We start from the raw sequence: 18,504 nt of genomic DNA on the forward strand, positions 1-18,504 counted from the left end.
GCACACGTCTTATTCTAAAGTGTGTAAAATAATAAAATAACTAGTCCATGTGGTATAGCAGCCGGTATCTATGTCAGAACTTGCAAAGGAACATAGCTCTAGAAATTCTGTCATCCCTCCATGAGTGCTGAGGTGGCATCACTGCGGATGAAATGCGTGACCTGGCATTTTATTAGTGTGTGCAGAAGAAGAGCAGTAGTAGGGGGGGCTTTAGCGAAGTCAGTAAAGTAAGGCTACTTTCACACTTGCGTTGTTTTCCGGTATTGAGATCCAGCAGAGGATCTCAATACCAGAAGAAACTTTTCCGTCTGGTCCTCATGCATTCTGAATGGAAAGAGATCCCTTGAGGATGCATCAGGATGTCTTCTGTTCCGGCAGCATTCCGTTTTGTGACTGGATCCGGAGCTGAAAGCAATGTAAGTCAATTGTGAAGGATCCGTTAAAAACATATCCTTCACCTATTGACTTTCAATGTATTTAGTCACAGATCAGTTTTTTTTTTTCCATAAAACCGCACCGTAACGGAACGGATGGATACTGATGTGCAAAATCAAAATGGATCCGTTTAATTCCGGTATTGAGATCCTCTGCTGGATCTCAATATCGGAATTAACAATGCAAGTGTGAAAGTAGCCTGAGTCGATTCTAAAGTTTGTTATTTTTCAAGTTGAGCCCAAATTAACAAACTTGAAATCTTAAAAAATGATAAATGGAATGTACAATAAGACATAATATAACTGACAGCTCCAATAAAACCAATTGCTTTACACTATAACATACTTTCTTCTTCTGTCTATACAGTATTTGTGTCAGGGCAATCAGTATGGATTCCCTTTCATTTTCAGTGTTGAATTTATAGACAGTTTACTTCAATGGCAATACAACAGAGATATCATGTAGAAGTCAGAATAGGCCGATGTCAGATGCCTACGTGCAAAATGTGTAAACGATCTGGTATCATTTCAGTGACTTGCAGGGTTATCTTCCATATCACCATGGGACATGCTAATCCCAGCACAAGATAAATGCAGACAAGGCGTCACGGAGAAGCAAAAAATGTACCAATTTTCATTGGCTGACTTAAATTATGTTTTTTTTCTCTTTTAGTGTCCTAAGAATTTGTACAGTTGGTATAAAAAAGTGAAGATTTGGAATAATAAACTTCAAGAGAGATAATCCAGATGTTTATGTAGGGACAACTAATTTCACAAAGGCTAAATTGCTATTTTGTCATGATTATGTTATCAGTCACCTCATCTTTATTTGCTATGTGCTGTCACTTTTTTCTGATCTTAGTGATTTCTACATTTTCTAAGCCAAGGAAATATGACTAGTTACTTTAAGGGGTTTTCCAGCATATTTATATTGATGGTTTATCTACAGGTTAGGCAGTCAATATCACATTGGCAGGCTAATAAGCACCGGAACCAGACATCTTTGACCACTGTGTAGTGGTTACTGCAGTGCTGTACATATTGACTTCAATGGGAGAAGCGCTGCACAGTGGACAGCACTATGTAGTCCCTACACCCGGGACACTCCAACTGTTCAGTGGGGCTGTGGGGTGTTGGAACATTCTGATATCCATGGTCTATCTTGTGGCTAGACCATTAATAAATAAAAAAATCTTGGGAAACTCCTTTAACATAGACAAGGCTATGTACACACTAAACAAACTGTGGACAATCAGGGTTGTCTTCATATCTACTGCTGCTCTATTCAGATAGAATATCATTTATAACTTGGACTCTTTGACATACACACAGGGGTGTAGCTATAGGGGTTATACAAAACAATTGCGACGCTGTGTTACATATTTTGCATATGGGTCCAGGAGCTTTAAGCTATGACTCAGGATATGACATAAAATTACGAGATGGAAATAACCATTTAAGACATACAGTATAGTGGGCATTGTGGTTGGATGATACTGTATTGGTGGCACTGTGGCTGTATTATAGTGTATTGGTGACACTGTGGCTGTATTATAGTGTATTGGTGACACTGTGGCTGTATTATAGTGTATTGGTGACACTGTGGCTGTATTATAGTGTATTAGTGACACTGTGGCTATATTATAGTGTATTGGTGACAGTGTGGCTGTATTATAGTGTATTGGTGACACTGTGGCTGTATTATAGTGTATTGGTGACACTGTGGCTGTATTATAGTGTATTAGTGACACTGTGGCTGTATTATAGTGTATTGGTGACAGTGTGGCTGTATTATAGTGTATTGGTGACACTGTGGCTATATTATAGTGTATTAGTGACACTGTGGCTGTATTATAGTGTATTGGTGACACTGTGGCTGTATTATAGTGTATTGGTGACACTGTGGCTGTATTATAGTGTATTGGTGACAGTGTGGCTGTATTATAGTGTATTGGTGACACTGTGGCTGTATTATAGTGTATTGGTGACACTGTGGCTGTATTATAATGTATTGGTGACACTGTGGCTATATTATAGTGTATTGGTGACACTGTGGCTGTATTATAGTGTATTGGTGACACTGTGGCTGTATTATAGTGTATTAGTGACACTGTTGCTGTATTATAGTGTATTGGTGACAGTGTGGCTGTATTATAGTGTATTGGTGACACTGTGGCTGTATTATAGTGTATTAGTGACACTGTTGCTGTATTATAGTGTATTGGTGACAGTGTGGCTGTATTATAGTGTATTGGTGACACTGTGGCTGTATTATAGTGTATTGGTGACAGTGTGGCTGTATTATAGTGTATTGGTGACAGTGTGGCTGTATTATAGTGTATTGGTGACACTGTGGCTGTATTATAGTGTATTGGTGACACTGTGGCTGTATTATAGTGTATTGGTGACACTGTGGCTGTATTATAGTGTATTGGTGACAGTGTGGCTGTATTATAGTGTATTGGTGACACTGTGGCTATATTATAGTGTATTGGTGACACTGTGGCTATATTATAGTGTATTGGTGACACTGTGGCTGTATTATAGTATATTAGTGACACTGTTGCTGTATTATAGTGTATTGGTGACAGTGTGGCTGTATTATAGTGTATTGGTGACACTGTGGCTGTATTATAGTGTATTGGTGACACTGTGGCTGTATTATAGTCTATTGGTGACACTGTGGCTGTATTATAGTGTATTGGTGACAGTGTGGCTGTATTATAGTGTATTGGTGACACTGTGGCTGTATTATAGTGTATTAGTGACACTGTGGCTGTATTATAGTGTATTGGTGACACTGTGGCTGTATTATAGTTTATTAGTGACACTGTTGCTGTATTATAGTGTATTGGTGACAGTGTGGCTGTATTATAGTGTATTGGTGACACTGTGGCTGTATTATAGTGTATTAGTGACACTGTGGCTGTATTATAGTGTATTGGTGACACTGTGGCTGTATTATACTGTATTAGTGACACTGTTGCTGTATTATAGTGTATTGGTGACAGTGTGGCTGTATTATAGTGTATTGGTGACACTGTGGCTGTATTATAGTGTATTAGTGACACTGTGGCTGTATTATAGTGTATTGGTGACACTGTGGCTGTATTATAGTGTATTGGTGACACTGTGGCTATATTATAGTGTATTGGTGACACTGTGGCTATATTATAGTGTATTAGTGACACTGTTGCTGTATTATAGTGTATTGGTGACAGTGTGGCTGTATTATAGTGTATTGGTGACACTGTGGCTGTATTATAGTGTATTAGTGACACTGTGGCTGTATTATAGTGTATTGGTGGCACTGTGGCTATATTATAGTGTATTGGTGACACTGTGGCTGTATTATAGTGTATTGGTGACAGTGTGGCTGTATTATAGTGTATTGGTGACAGTGTGGCTGTATTATAGTGTATTGGTGACACTGTGGCTATATCATAGTGTATTAGTGACACTGTTGCTGTATTATAGTGTATTGGTGACAGTGTGGCTGTATTATAGTGTATTGGTGACACTGTGGCTGTATTATAGTGTATTAGTGACACTGTGGCTGTATTATAGTGTATTGGTGGCACTGTGGCTATATTATAGTGTATTGGTGACACTGTGGCTGTATTATAGTGTATTGGTGACACTGTGGCTGTATTATAGTGTATTAGTGACACTGTTGCTGTATTATAGTGTATTGGTGACAGTGTGGCTGTATTATAGTGTATTGGTGACACTGTGGCTGTATTATAGTGTATTGGTGACACTGTGGCTGTATTATAGTGTATTGGTGACACTGTGGCTGTATTATAGTGTATTGGTGACACTGTGGCTGTATTATAGTGTATTAGTAACACTGTTGCTGTATTATAGTGTATTGGTGACAGTGTGGCTGTATTATAGTGTATTGGTGACACTGTGGCTGTATTATAGTAGATTGGTGACACTGTGGCTGTATTATAGTGTATTGGTGACACTGTGGCTGTATTATAGTATATTGGTGACACTGTGGCTGTATTATAGTGTTTGGTGACATTTAGTGTTGAGCGGATCGAAGTTCCCAAAGTCAACTGCGTTCCGAATTTCAGGATCAATTCGTTTAGCTGTGAAGCCGAATTTCCTCGTGCTTCATGGTAGCAAATTGATTTAACCTTAATTGCAAAAAAGAAATAAAAATCATACTTACCTGCTCTATTTGCTCGCGACAGACCAGCCGCCACCATCTTGCTTGAAGATCTCGGCCGAAATTCTGTGCGCGGTGATGTATGACGTGACGACACTGGCAGGTATTTGTGATGCTAGTGTATTAGGGATACTGTGGCTGTAGTCTAGTGTATTGGGGACACTGTGGCTGTGGTCTAGTGTATTGGGGACACTGCGGCTGTGGTCTAGTGTATTGGGGACACTGTGGCTGTGGTCTAGTGTATTGGAGACACTGTGGCTGTGGTCTAGTGTATTGGGGACACTGTGGCTGTGGTCTAGTGTATTGGGGACACTGTGGCTGTGGTCCAGTGTATAGGGGAGACTGTGGCTGTGGTCTAGTGTATTGGAGACACTGTGGCTGGATGTTTGTGTATTGGCGACACTGTGGCTGGATGCTAGTGTATTGGTGATAATGTGGCTGTAGTCTAGTGTATTGGTGACACTGTGGCATGATGCTAGTGTATTGAGGAACTGTGGCTGGATGCTAATGTATTGGGGACACTGTGGCCAGATGCTAATGTATTGGTGACACTGTGGCTTGATGCTAATGTATTGGTGACACTGTGGCTTGATGCTAGTGTATTGAGGACACTGTGGCTGTGGTCTAGTGAATTGAGGACACTGTGGCTTGATGCTAGTGTATTGGGGACACTGTAGCTGGATGCTAGTGTATTGAGGACACTGTGGCTGGATGCTAGTGTATTGGTGATACTATGGCTTTACCAAAAACAAGTGTACAAAAAACTTAGTTATGGGAAGCTCACCAAAAATAGAGCACGGCCTGCTACCACCCAATAACCAAACAGTAGATATACAAAGAAATGGCCAGCTCACAAGAAGTTAATTGCATACAATTTAATCCCAACCTATAAAAATTATGCCAGGTGTTGGCCAATCATACATACATATATACGTTCTTATGCTGACATAGATGCACCGTATGGCAGCATACAATCAAATACACTATTGGATCTAGAATTGACAATAAAAATAAATGCATAAAAACATAAAAAATTATTAATAATCACGGTCCCTCCTTTATACTAAGCTGCGGAGCTCTCGCAGCTTGCTCTATAATATATGGGCTGCAGCCCTACGTTGTTTTCTATTAAATTTTCTTAATTGGTGTATTTTCCATAAGATGGTAGAATATTCTATGATGCGTATATGAGTGTCCAGTGTCTCAATTCACACTGATGGGTGCGTTAGATGGTTAACAGTAGTGATGCGCAAGTCCACTTACGTGTCCGGACGCTTCACCGCCTTTTAGTGTAGCGGGTGATTTTCTTTTATAGCGCTTGTGTGCTTCTTACCCGATATAGGTGGTGTCTGTACGATGGCGTTTGTTAACATACAGTCCAGATGTCAGAGTGCTATTGCATTTGTTTCTTTTTCTTTGTATATGTATTTCGCCATAGCGATGTGCACCTACATATAGGGTTGTGCTGACTGTATCCCCCACATTTTTTCTTTATAGTAATAACTACCCTTCACCAGGAACAACAACCAGTTCACTTTGCTGATAAATTCCCCTATAGATGGAGATTCAACATCTAACCAGGCTAGGCAATTACTTTCTGAGCCACATAAAGCACCCTAACTATAGCTATCTTTTCACTTTCACTTATCTCAAGACCATCTACATAGCCAAGAACACATACAAAGGGTGCTAACTCAAGAGAGATGTCTGAGCACCCCCCTCCAGTATCTTACTATGCCAGAGCATGTGCAATATACTTGCAGAGTGCAGCCTACGTCTCTCGCACAGAGAAGAATCCCTTATGTCAATCTTATAGAGAAAAAGAGGAATTCCGTATACCCTGTGCAGTATAGGTGAGATAGGTGATGTGGTTCACTGAGGGGCAGTTTAGGGACCTACTACAAATGTCCTCCTATTGATCCACTTAAGCTCGAATGTGATGGGAAATCACCCACATATTTAGAAAATAATGGGGTCATTTGTTGAACAGAAATATACCTAAATTAGGTGTATTTCTGGTGCAGATTGTGGCGTTAAGGTCCTTTGCGCCGCAATCTGCAACTTTTTCCCGCTCACGCCAGGTCTAAAAAAGTGGGTAGGGAAGGGAACGCGCCAGCAGACCCATCTCATTTACCATTTTCTACGCCTGTTTTAGCCATAGTAAATGGTCTAAATGACAGCTCGGAAGCTGTCTTACATTCAGAAGCGGCCTGCACCTCTACATAACTGCGGCAAATCCACCGCCAGTGCCACCCCAGCTGGACTATTCTTTTGATCCCTTTAGACCTCAATCCCTAAAGCTTTCAAGGAAATACAGTTCTGGGAGCCACAACGTGTCCCATATATCATTCTTCCTTCTAGTGTGTGATTATATGATGCATTGAAAATGTAAAGATATCTTATAATTCATTATTGTTTACAAGGGTCAATTACTTCTTGACCTCTAACAATCTGTAATAGTCACATAGGCTAAAATTCCTTTTGCATGGACAGAGAGCGCAGGCAGTGACCAGGAATGAAAGTTCCTATGAACATTTGATCCCGATCAGTGCTAGATAACTAGCTGAATTTCCATGCAGTAATGATAGGGGCTATATGGGCCAGAACGATCATTACTACGCTCATTCATACCATACAGTTTCCTTGTCTGTTGGCAGAACGTTCCTGTTTACACAGTGTGAATGAAGATCTTATGTGCTGCATAAAAGACGCAATCACCCACCAACGAGCTATGACTTAGGCCTCATGCACACGACCGTTGTGTGCATCCATGGCCGTTGTTCCGTTGTTCCGTTTTCCGTGATTTTCTGCGGACCCATTGACTTTCAATGGGTCCGTTGAAAACTCGAAAAATGCACCGTTGTTCATCAGTGGCCGTGTTTCCTGTCCGTCAAAAAAATAGGACCTGTCCTATTTTTTTGACGGACAATGGTTCACGGACCCATTCAAGTCAATGGGTCTGTGAAAGAACACGGATGCACACAAGATTGGCATCCGCGTCTGTGATCCGTGGCCATAGGTTACTTTCATACAGACGGATCCGAAGATCCGTCTGCATAAAAGCTTTTTCAGAGCCGAGTTTTTACTTCGTGAAAACTCATATCCGACAGTATATTCTAACACAGAGGCGTTCCCATAGTGATGGGGACGCTTCTAGTTAGAATATACTACGAACTGTGTACATGACTGCCCCCTGCTGCCTGGCAGCACCCGATCTCTTACAGGGGGCTGTGATCCGCACAATTAACCCCTCAGGTGCTGCACCTAAAGGGTTAATTGTGCATATCATAGCCCCCTATAAGAGATCAGGGGCTGCCAGGCAGCAGGGGGCAGACCCCCCTCCTTCCCCAGTTTTAATTTCATTGGTGGCCAGTGCGGCCCCCCCCGGACACCCCTCCCTCCCTCTATTGTATTATTTTCATTGGTGGCACAGTGTGCGGCGACCCCCTGGCCCCCCTCCCTCTATTGTATTATTTTCATTGGTGGCCAGTGTGCGGCCTCCCCTCTCCCCCCCTCCCCCGATCATTGGTGGCAGCGGAGAGTTCTGATCGGAGTCCCAGTTTAATCACTGGGGCTCCGATTGGTAACCATGGCAACCAGGACGCTACTGCAGTCCTGGTTGCCATGGTTACTTAGCAATATTAGAAGCATCATACTTACCTGCTGCGCTGTCTGTGACCGGCCGGGAGCTCCTCCTACTGGTAAGTGACAGATCATTAAGCAATGCGCCGCACAGACCTGTCACTTACCAGTAGGAGGAGCTTTCGGCCGGTCACAGACAGCGCAGCAGGTAAGTATGATGCTTCTAATATTGCACACTGGCCACCAATGAAATTAATACAATAGAGGGAGTGAGGGGGGCCGAGGGGGGTCTGCCCCCTGCTGCCTGACAGCCACTGATCTCTTACAGGGGACTATGATACGCACAATTAACCCCTCAGGTGCCGCACCTGAGGGGTTAATTGTGCGGATCACAGCCCCCTGTAAGAGATCGGGTGCTGCCAGGCAGCAGGGGGCAGTCATGTACACAGTTCTTAGTATATTCTAACTTGAAGCATCCCCATCACCATGGGAACGCCTCTGTGTTAGAATATACTGTCGGATCTGAGTTTCACGATCTAACTCATATCTGACAGTATATTCTAACATAGAGGCATTCCCATGGTGATGGGGACGCTTCAAGTTAAAATATACCATCGGATTGGAGAAAACTCCGATCCGATGGTATAATAGGGACTCCTGACTTTACATTGAAAGTCAATGGGGGACGGATCCGTTTGCAATTGCACCATATTGTGTCAACGTCAAATGGATCCTTCCCCATTGACTTGCATTGTAAGTCAGGACGGATCCGTTTGGGTCTGCACGGCCAGGCGGACACCAAAACGATTTTTTCTTCATGTCCGTGGATCCTCCAAAAATCAAGGAAGACCCACGGAAGCAAAAACGGACACGGATCACGGACCTACGGACCCCGTTTTTGCGGACCTTAAAAAAAAACGGTCGTGTGCATGAGGCCTTACATGGGGCAATTATTAGAAACAAGTGCTACCATACCAGTGCTCTTCCCCAATATTTTTCCTGATCCTCGCTCCTATGTTTATACATCATTACAATATTTTCAATTGATGTGGCTAATTTTCTAGTGTCTGATAGACATGAGTTGCCTACACAGTGCTGCAGTGCTGAGATAACATTCCAGTAGTTTGTGGTGATGGTATCATGGGAGGGTGTGGGAATGTATCATATATGCTTTTGTTCCTAAAGTACACAAGATAATGGTGACTTTGTAAAATGCCAGCCTGGGTCAAATATTTAATATGATATTTTAAGAGGAACTGAGTGAATACAGTGTGTCTTTGCGCATAGATAGGATTTTACCTTGTGTAACTTGCACATTTAATATTTCCTTTTTACTTTTCTGGCAGAAAAGGGACTCATGCAACAACTGCGTATAATTCATATGAGAGGCCCCATAGATGTAATTACGCCCTTCAATTATTTAAAGGGGTTGGGCCATCTCAGATTTTAGATGACTAGGATATGCCATCAAAGTCAGATAGGTGCAGGTCCCACAACAGGGACCTGTTCTATCTCCAGAACAAGGCCCCCGATGGGAAGGAAAGCACACTGCGGATGCTCTCTATTCACTGCTATGGGAGTTCCAAAAATAGGGGAGTGAGCGCTCTTAGCTATATTCAGAAATCCCAAAGCAGTGAATAGAGTGTGCACCGTGCATGAACAACTACTGCTCCTTTCACCTCTATAGGACTGCCAGAAATAGCTGAGCCAGTGCTCGTATATTTTTGGAACTCCCATAGTGGTGAATGGAGGGTGGCCACAGTTACGTGGGGCGTTCTCCATCACTTCAGGGGGCCTATTCCTAGCAATATTCCATCAATGTCTAAGATGAGACAACCCCTTTAACAATGAAACAATGCACTAAAGGTACTGAATGGTAAAGTGCATGTAACCATAAGTGAGCGACCTAAAAAAGAAAAGATCCATGGTAGAATATTACCATTATATCATATTATCTGCAAGGTTTTTCCACTTACCCCAAAAATGTTTTTTGTCTGTGTGCTTTGAGCAAAACTAGATCCAGATGTACTACGCTTAATAAGCGTCGTAATAAGAAGTGCGGTCATGTGATTAAAAGCTGAACGGCTGACATATCACGTGACAGCGACACTGCATGATGCTGAGGGGGCATACAATAGGGGCGGAGCTACATGGCCTTTTTAAATGACCCCCGAATGCGTCTCCATTGCCACTGCTACACGCGGGACGCCAAGGAGCACCTTCCACCTATCTACATCTGGGAACAGTTGCCATCTAGAACTGGACAGATAAGTGTACTATGCTGACATGCCTGTATATCACAATGACTTAGCATTGTTAAGCATATAGCATTAAACAGATCGTCAACTCATGCTGGTGATACTATTAGCAGGAGGTCTGTTATAATGCTAACTAAAATGACACTTTGATTCAATGTGATACATTTGTGACCTAATCTGAGGTGTGTTCACTATATTTGGATAAGAGTCGCACCGATGAATACATCTTTGGAGCGGTTGTGACTAGTGACCCAGGGTTATTCTTGGCTAATTATCCGGGTTGTGATATATACAACCGGATAGTAGATCACATTTAATATAATCTGAATCTTTACATGATTCGAGATTAATAACCAGGAATCACTCTGGGTCACGTGAACAAGAGGGCAACCAGGCCATACACTCTTGTTACTGAAAGGTCTGGTTGGCTGAAGCCCATATTTAAACCTATCTGTGATTTAACAACCACTGTGTAGTCGTCCGTTGAAGACGGACGGAGATATCTAATCAGATATGGTATAACAATATGCGCTCTGTGATCCCTCATTTTGGCCGGAAGAGGTACCCCATATTAAGGAGCCTCTTGGATTCAATTTTGTCCCCTGATGAATCAGACATCATTGAGGAAACGCGTCGGGACACTGTAATTTTCTGATATATACATATATACGTGTATGGATTAGACCAAATGTCACAGGCTTTCCATAGTAGCACTGTGATCACACCTGGCCTTATTCACCACGTTTTCCTTGCCAACCTTAGTGCCCTCTATACTACCGGTGGAGATTTAGGTCATTTACGGGACCACTTTCTGTCTATTGGGCAAAGCTGGGCAGTCCAAACATAGGGTTTTTGCATTAGACAGGGGGGAGGATAGATAGAGACAGGGACGCTTAGGGTCTGGACCCAGCATTGTGTCTTTCTGCCTTGGTACCTATGTACCTCTCACCCTATCTGTTTAAACTTGTGCTATCCCTATAAATGGTCCTCTCCCATCTCCGTCCATTTAATACAGGAGATTAGTGTAACCAGTGGTTACAAATTTTTGAGTGTTTAGTAATAAGGGCCCATCTTTTTACTCTTTGACATTATTAAATGTTAAGTTTTAAATAAAATAAGCTACCCATTACTTGTGAATTTACTTTAGATTAAAAGGGTTTAGCCCGCTATTTAGTAACTGTAGTCTGACCCACTATAATTGGTTCTGTTACTATTGCTGGTGACAATGCACAGATTTTTTACTGAGAAAACAGAAAAGTCTGTTCTGGGAAATATATTTTTTTGCATAGCACACACACTCACTGCTACCTACATTGCCTCCACAGCATAATGGCTATTTACACAGGCGTCTCTCTGCGTCAAGCTGGCTGCTCTGTTCCTCCTGACTATTCACAGATCCACTGATGCTCACAACTATGAGGACTAGGAAATGTATGTTGGCTGCAGCGTTTCACAGCACAACTTCTCCCAGCATCTGCTATCTCACTCCATCTGCTGTACACTGTCACAAGGCCCTACAATCACACCAGAATATTTCCTCAAAAAAAGGAAACAAATAATTATTCCCAAAAACCTACAAAAATAATAGCTAAAGAGGGTGAAAATTTGCACCCCATCAGTGCCTCTTCAATTTGCAAAAAAAAAAGTTAGAATCGAACATAAAAAAATATGTTGAAGAAAATAATGATTAAATGTAAAAATTCTTGTAGAGTGGAATCATAATGAGTATATTTCTGCAAATAATGTTTGACACCTTTTAGTGCCAGGCCATCTGGAATGCAAGAATATGAAATAATATTATCACATGTAAAAAAAGAACTATGTTACCATTCAAATTTCCGAAGATTCTTTAGAACAGTGGTACTGTCCCCTAAAAAGCCCGGAATTTTTAAAGTGATCGGTTGCAAATGGGTATCAACCCAGGAACTATCGAAAGTTGTTCATTCAGGGACCCAGTTCCTGAGATGATTGATCTTAAAAAAGGTATAAACACTTTTTTATGAATTTTAGGTGATCTATGAAAAATAGATCTCATGTACTCCTTCCATAATCAATTTTCTAAGTGATGCCCAATAATTTACAATAAGTAGCATTACAAGTGTATCTCAATAAATTTAAATATCATCAAAAAGTTAATTTATTTCAGAAATGTAATATTTCAAATCAAAAAGTATAATTCATATATTCTATAGATTCATTACACACAGAGTGATATATTTCAAGCGTTCATTCCTTTTTAATGTGGATGATTGTGGCTTACAGCTAATGAAGATCCAAAAGTCAGTATCTCAGAAAATTAGAATATTGTGAAAAGTTCAATATTGTAGACTGATGGTGTCACAGTCTAATCAGATAATCAACACAAAACACCTCCAAAGGTTTCTTAAACCTTTAAATGGTCCCTCAGTCTGGTTCAGTAGGCTACACAATCATGGGGAAAACTGTTGACTTGACAGTTATGTGGATGGAAAAAGTGTAGTAGAAAAGGGTGCACAAGCAACAGGGATAACCACAGCCTTGAAAGGATTGTCAAGAAAAGGCCCTTCAAAAATATGGGGAAGAGTGGACTGCGGCTGGAGTCAGTGCTTCAACAGCCACTACACACAGATGTATACAGGATATGGGCTAGAACTATCACATTTCTTGTGTCAGGCCACTCATGACCCAGAGACAACATCAGAGGCATCTTACCTGAGCTAAGGAAAAAAAGGACTGGACTACTGCTCAGTGGTCCAAAGTTCTATTTTCAGGTGAAGTAAATTTTGCGTTTCATTTGGAAATCAAGATTCCAGAGTCTGGATAAAGAGTGGAGAGGCACACAATCCAAGTTGCTTCAGGTCCAGTGTGAAGTTTCCACAGTCATTGATGGTTTTAGGAGCCATGTCATCTGCTGGTGATGGTCCACTGTGTTATGTCAAGTCTAAAGTCAATGCAGCCGTCTACCAGGAAATTTTAGAGCACTTCCTCTGCTAACAAGAATTATATCCTGCCCACACTGCCAAAAGTGCCAAAAGTGCCAATACCTGGTTTAATAACCACTGTATCACTGAGCTTGATTGGCCAGCAAACTTGCCTGACCTTAACACCATAGAGAGAGAATCTTTATTGTGTCAAGAGGAACATTAAACACAAGACCCAACAATGCGTGCTGAAGGCCGCTATCAAAGCAACCTGGGCTTCCATAACACCTCAGCAGTGCCACAGGCTGATCGCCTCTATGCAATGCTGAATTGATGCAGAAATACATGCAGAAGGAGCCCCAACCAAGTATTGAGTACATATACTGTACATACTTTTCAGTAGGACAACATTTCTGTATTTAAAATAATTTTTTATTTGGTGTTATGTAATATTTTAATTTTCTGAGATACTGAGTTTTGGGAGTTTCATTAGCTGTAAGCCATAATCACCAACATTAAAAGGAATAAACACTTGAAATAGATCACTATGTAATGAATCTATATACGAGTTTGAATTGAGTTACTGAAATAATTTGCACACCACAGTGTGGCGCTCTCTTGGTGTTGGCTACTTGTGGTAGTGATAGCTATCCAGCTTAGGAGTATACACCTTGCTTACACCACCCATTCTGTATTGCATTAATACCATTAGTGTACTGTTGTGGGGTAATTCACATAATCATAGCTGGTCCGCTATCCTACCTACTGTCTGCCTATCTACACTCAGTTTTTCAAGATGTGGGAACTCCCCTTATTCATTTTAATTTATCTATGAATTAAAATTGTTTGTTATTTTAGTTTTTAACATTTCTTTATGATTCATTAGGACCTAATTGGCCAAACAATTGTGCTTATATGGAGAAGCGACCATGTTCATATGTGCATTGCTGAAAAAAGTTACGTTTTAAGGTATACAAATGAGCCTCTAGGAGCAAAGGGGGAGTTGCTGTTACATCTAGAGGCTCTGCTCTCTCTGCAACTGCCATGCCATGTTCTTCAGCTGCCAAGCACTCTGCTGACAGATGCCCTTTTAAATCTAAGATTTACTACATCTGATAAAATAAATTTTTATAGATATATAAAAATATTTCATAGATATAGAATTACAGGTGGATCAAAAAAAATATGATACTGTAAATTCTACTATTTTTCGAAAGGCATCAGCTGGTAATACTATTTTGAATGCTACAAGCTGTCACCAGTACATCCGTGGAGAACTCGAGATAAGATCGAGAGGAAATCAGAACCTCTATATCGGCGCTGTCAGCAGGAACATAGTACCAGGTTGGTATAGGTGAACAAAAAGTTCTTTATTTTTACAGGTCAACACGTTTCAAGGGCGGAATGTCCCTTTCGTCAGGACAGTGTTACAATATTACAGATGACATTCACAAACAGTGATTTAAAAAAGCATTTTTGGCGCGCAGGCCAGAGGATAGGAGGGGAGAGGGGCCGGCGTGTATCTGCTTAATGAATATGTAAATGGAATAATTAAGGACGTCAATCTATAATGGTGGGTATTTGTACGTACAGTTGTATTCGAAATAATAGCAGTCAGACATCACTAACCTGATCAATCACTGTTTTTGGTAGAAATTATATTTCTACATGGCAAATAATTTACTAGCAGGTGTAGTAGAGTAAGAGAAATCCAACAGACCCAACAGTCATGACATGCATGCTGCTGATTCTGTGTAATTGAATCACTAATTGAAAGGGGCATGTTCAAAATAATAGCAGTGTGGAGTTCAATGAGTGAGGTCATTCATTCTTTGAAAAAAATGTGGCAATTATTGCCCTTATTTAAGGAAGGAAGGCAGCAAATGTTGTACATGCTGGTTACAGTGCATTTCTCTCTGAAATTCTGAGGAAAATGGGTCGTTCCAGACATTGTTTAGAAGAACAGCGTACCTTGATTAAAAAGTTGACTGGAGAGGGGAAAATGATAGGCTGCTTTGCTAAAATGATCGCAAATGCTTTAAAATGGCAACCAAAACCTGAAAGACGTGGAAGAAAGCGAAAAACTACCATTCGAATAGATATACTGTAAGAATAGCCAAAATGGCACGGACTCAGCCAACAATCATCTCCAGAAAGATCAAAGAAGGTCTAAAGTTACTTGTGAGTGCTATTGTGAAGCCAAGCTATCTGCAAGAAGCCCCCGCAAAGTCCCACTGTTGAAAAAAAGACATGTGCTGAAGAGGTTACAATTTGCCAAAGAACACATTGACTGGCCTAAAGAGACATTTTGTGGACTGATGAAAGTAAGATTGTTCTTTTTGGGTCTAGTGGCCGGAGACAGTTTGTCAGATGACTCCCAAACATTGAATTCAAGCCAGTTCACTGTGAAGACAGTGAAGCATGGTGGCGCAAGCATCATGATATGGGGATGTTTCTCATACTAAGGTGTTGGGCCTATTTATCGCATACCAGGGATCATGGATCAGTTTGAATACATCAGAATACTTGAAGAGGTCATGCTGCCTTATGCTGAAGAGGAAATGCCCTTGAAATGGGTGTTCCAACAAGACAATGACCCCAAACACACCAGTAAACGTGCAACATCTTGGTTCCAGACCAACAAGATTGACATTATGGAGTGGTTAGCCCAATCTTAACCCCTTAGTGACCACCCATACGTGTTTTTACGGCGGTCACTAAGGAGCCTTTTTACGGCGGCACTTCGGCCCAAGTTAGCGATAAAATCAAGCGCTGTAGCTCCGTGCCCGCAGCTACCGGAGGTAGCTGAGGGCTCGGGGCAGAGACAAGCGGTCTCTGATCACGTGATCGCCGTGATACACTTTATCACAGCGATCACGGAAAATGCCGGCAGCGGAGCTGCCCGCACTAAACTTTCTCCCTCCTATCATGTAAGAGAGGAGGGAGAAAGTCTCCGATGCAGCGATCGGGTCCCCCAGCCCTTCTGGCCCTAAGCTGAGTTCCGATCCTCACCCCCCACCCTCCCTTACCCTCAAGAAAGATGGCGACTGCGGCCCGGCGCATGCTCAGACTAAAAGCCGGCCGCCGCCGCTCACCGCTGCTCTCAGTAAGGTCTCTCTCCTCAGGAGAGGAGAGAGAAGTTCAAATTATGCCCCGATCGGGTCCCCCAGCACCCCGATTGGGGCAATATGGCCCCCAGATGTTTTAAATAAAGTTATTAGGGCGCCCCCCACATCTAAATAAAAATAAAAAAAGTAAAAATTGTTTGTAAGTGCAGCGAAAATAAAGTAAAGATGTGGAAATATATTTCTGATAAAAATATTCAATAGTATTTATGTATGTATGTGAAATATTGCAGTTGAAAATAGGAAAATGTGCCAATTTTTATAAATTTTCACTTTTTTAATAAAGATACGCATATTTTATCAGTAGAATTTTACCACCTAAGTAAAGTACAATATGTGACGAGAAAACACTGTCAGAATTACTTTGATGTGCAAAACCGTTACAAAGTTATTCTAAGCTAAAATGACACATGTCAGATTTCCAAAATTTGGCTTGGTCATTAAGGCCCAAACAGGCTTGGTCATTAAGGGGTTAATCCAATATAAAACTTGTGGGGTGACATAAAAAATGCAGTTTCTGAGGCAAAACCAAGAAATAGAGAAGAACTGTGGAATGTAGTCCAATCATCCTGGGCTGGAATACCTGTTCACAGGTGCCAGAAGTTGGTTGACTCCATGCAACACAGATGTACAGCAGTTCTCAGAAACAGCGGTTATACAACTAAATATTAGTTAAGTGATTCAAAGAAATCAAGTTTTGATTTGGAATAGAATGTGTAGTGTTCCCAGTGCATTTATGTATATGGAAATAAAAGCTATTAGAAGGATTTTGAGCTTTATTCACTTTTTTAAACACACTGCTATTATTTTAACCTCTTGCCGCACACCTAACGCCGAAAGGCGTCATTGCTGCGGCTCTCCCAGGCTACACTAACGCCGATTGGCGTCATCTCACGTGAGCCGAGATTTCCTGTGAACGTGCGCACACAGGCGCGCGCGTTCACAGGATCGGAAGGTAAGCGAGTGGATCTCCAGCCTGCCAGCGGCGATCGTTCGCTGGCAGGCTGGAGATGCGATTTTTTTAACCCCTAACAGGTATATTAGACGCTGTTTTGATAACAGCGTCTAATATACCTGCTACCTGGTCCTCTGGTGGTCCCTTTTGTTTGGATCGACCACCAGAGGACACAGGTAGCTCAGTAATATGTAGCACCAAGCACCACTACACTACACCCCCCCCGTCACTTATCAACCCCTTATTCACCCCTGATCACCCCTGATCACTCCATATAGACTCCCTGATCACCCCCCTGTCATTGATCACCCCCCTGTCATTAATCACCCCCTTGTAAGGCTCCATTCAGACATCCGAATGATTTTTACGGATCCACTGATATATGGATCGGATCCGCAAAACACATACGGACGTCTGAATGGAGCCTTACAGGGGGGTGATCAATGACGGGGGTGATCACCCCATATAGACTCCCTGATCACCCCCCTGTCATTGATCACCCCCCTGTCATTGATCACCTCCTTGTAAGGCTCCATTCAGACGTCCGTATGATTTTTACGGATCCACTGATACATGGATCGGATCCGCAAAACACATACGGACGTCTGAATGGAGCCTTACAGGGGGGTGATCAATGACGGGGGTGATCACCCCATATATACTCCCTGATCACCCCCCTGTCATTGATCACCCCCCTGTCATTGATCACCCCCCTGTAAGGCTCCATTTAGACGTCCGTATGATTTTTACGGATCCACTGATACATGGATCGGATCCGCAAAACACATACGGACGTCTGAATGGAGCCTTACAGGGGGGTGATCAATGACGGGGGTGATCACCCCATATAGACTCCCTGATCACCCCCCTGTCATTGATCACCCCCCTGTCATTGATCACCCCCTTGTAAGGCTCCATTCAGACGTCCGTATGTGTTTTGCAGATCCACTGATACATGGATCGGATCCGCAAAACACATACGGACGTCTGAATGGAGCCTTACAGGGGGGTGATCAATGACAGGGGTGATCACCCCATATAGACTCCCTGATCACCCCCCTGTCATTGATCAC

The sequence above is a fragment of the Bufo bufo genome, chromosome 7 (genome assembly GCF_905171765.1).
Source record: "Bufo bufo chromosome 7, aBufBuf1.1, whole genome shotgun sequence".
Lineage (NCBI taxonomy): Eukaryota > Metazoa > Chordata > Amphibia > Anura > Bufonidae > Bufo > Bufo bufo.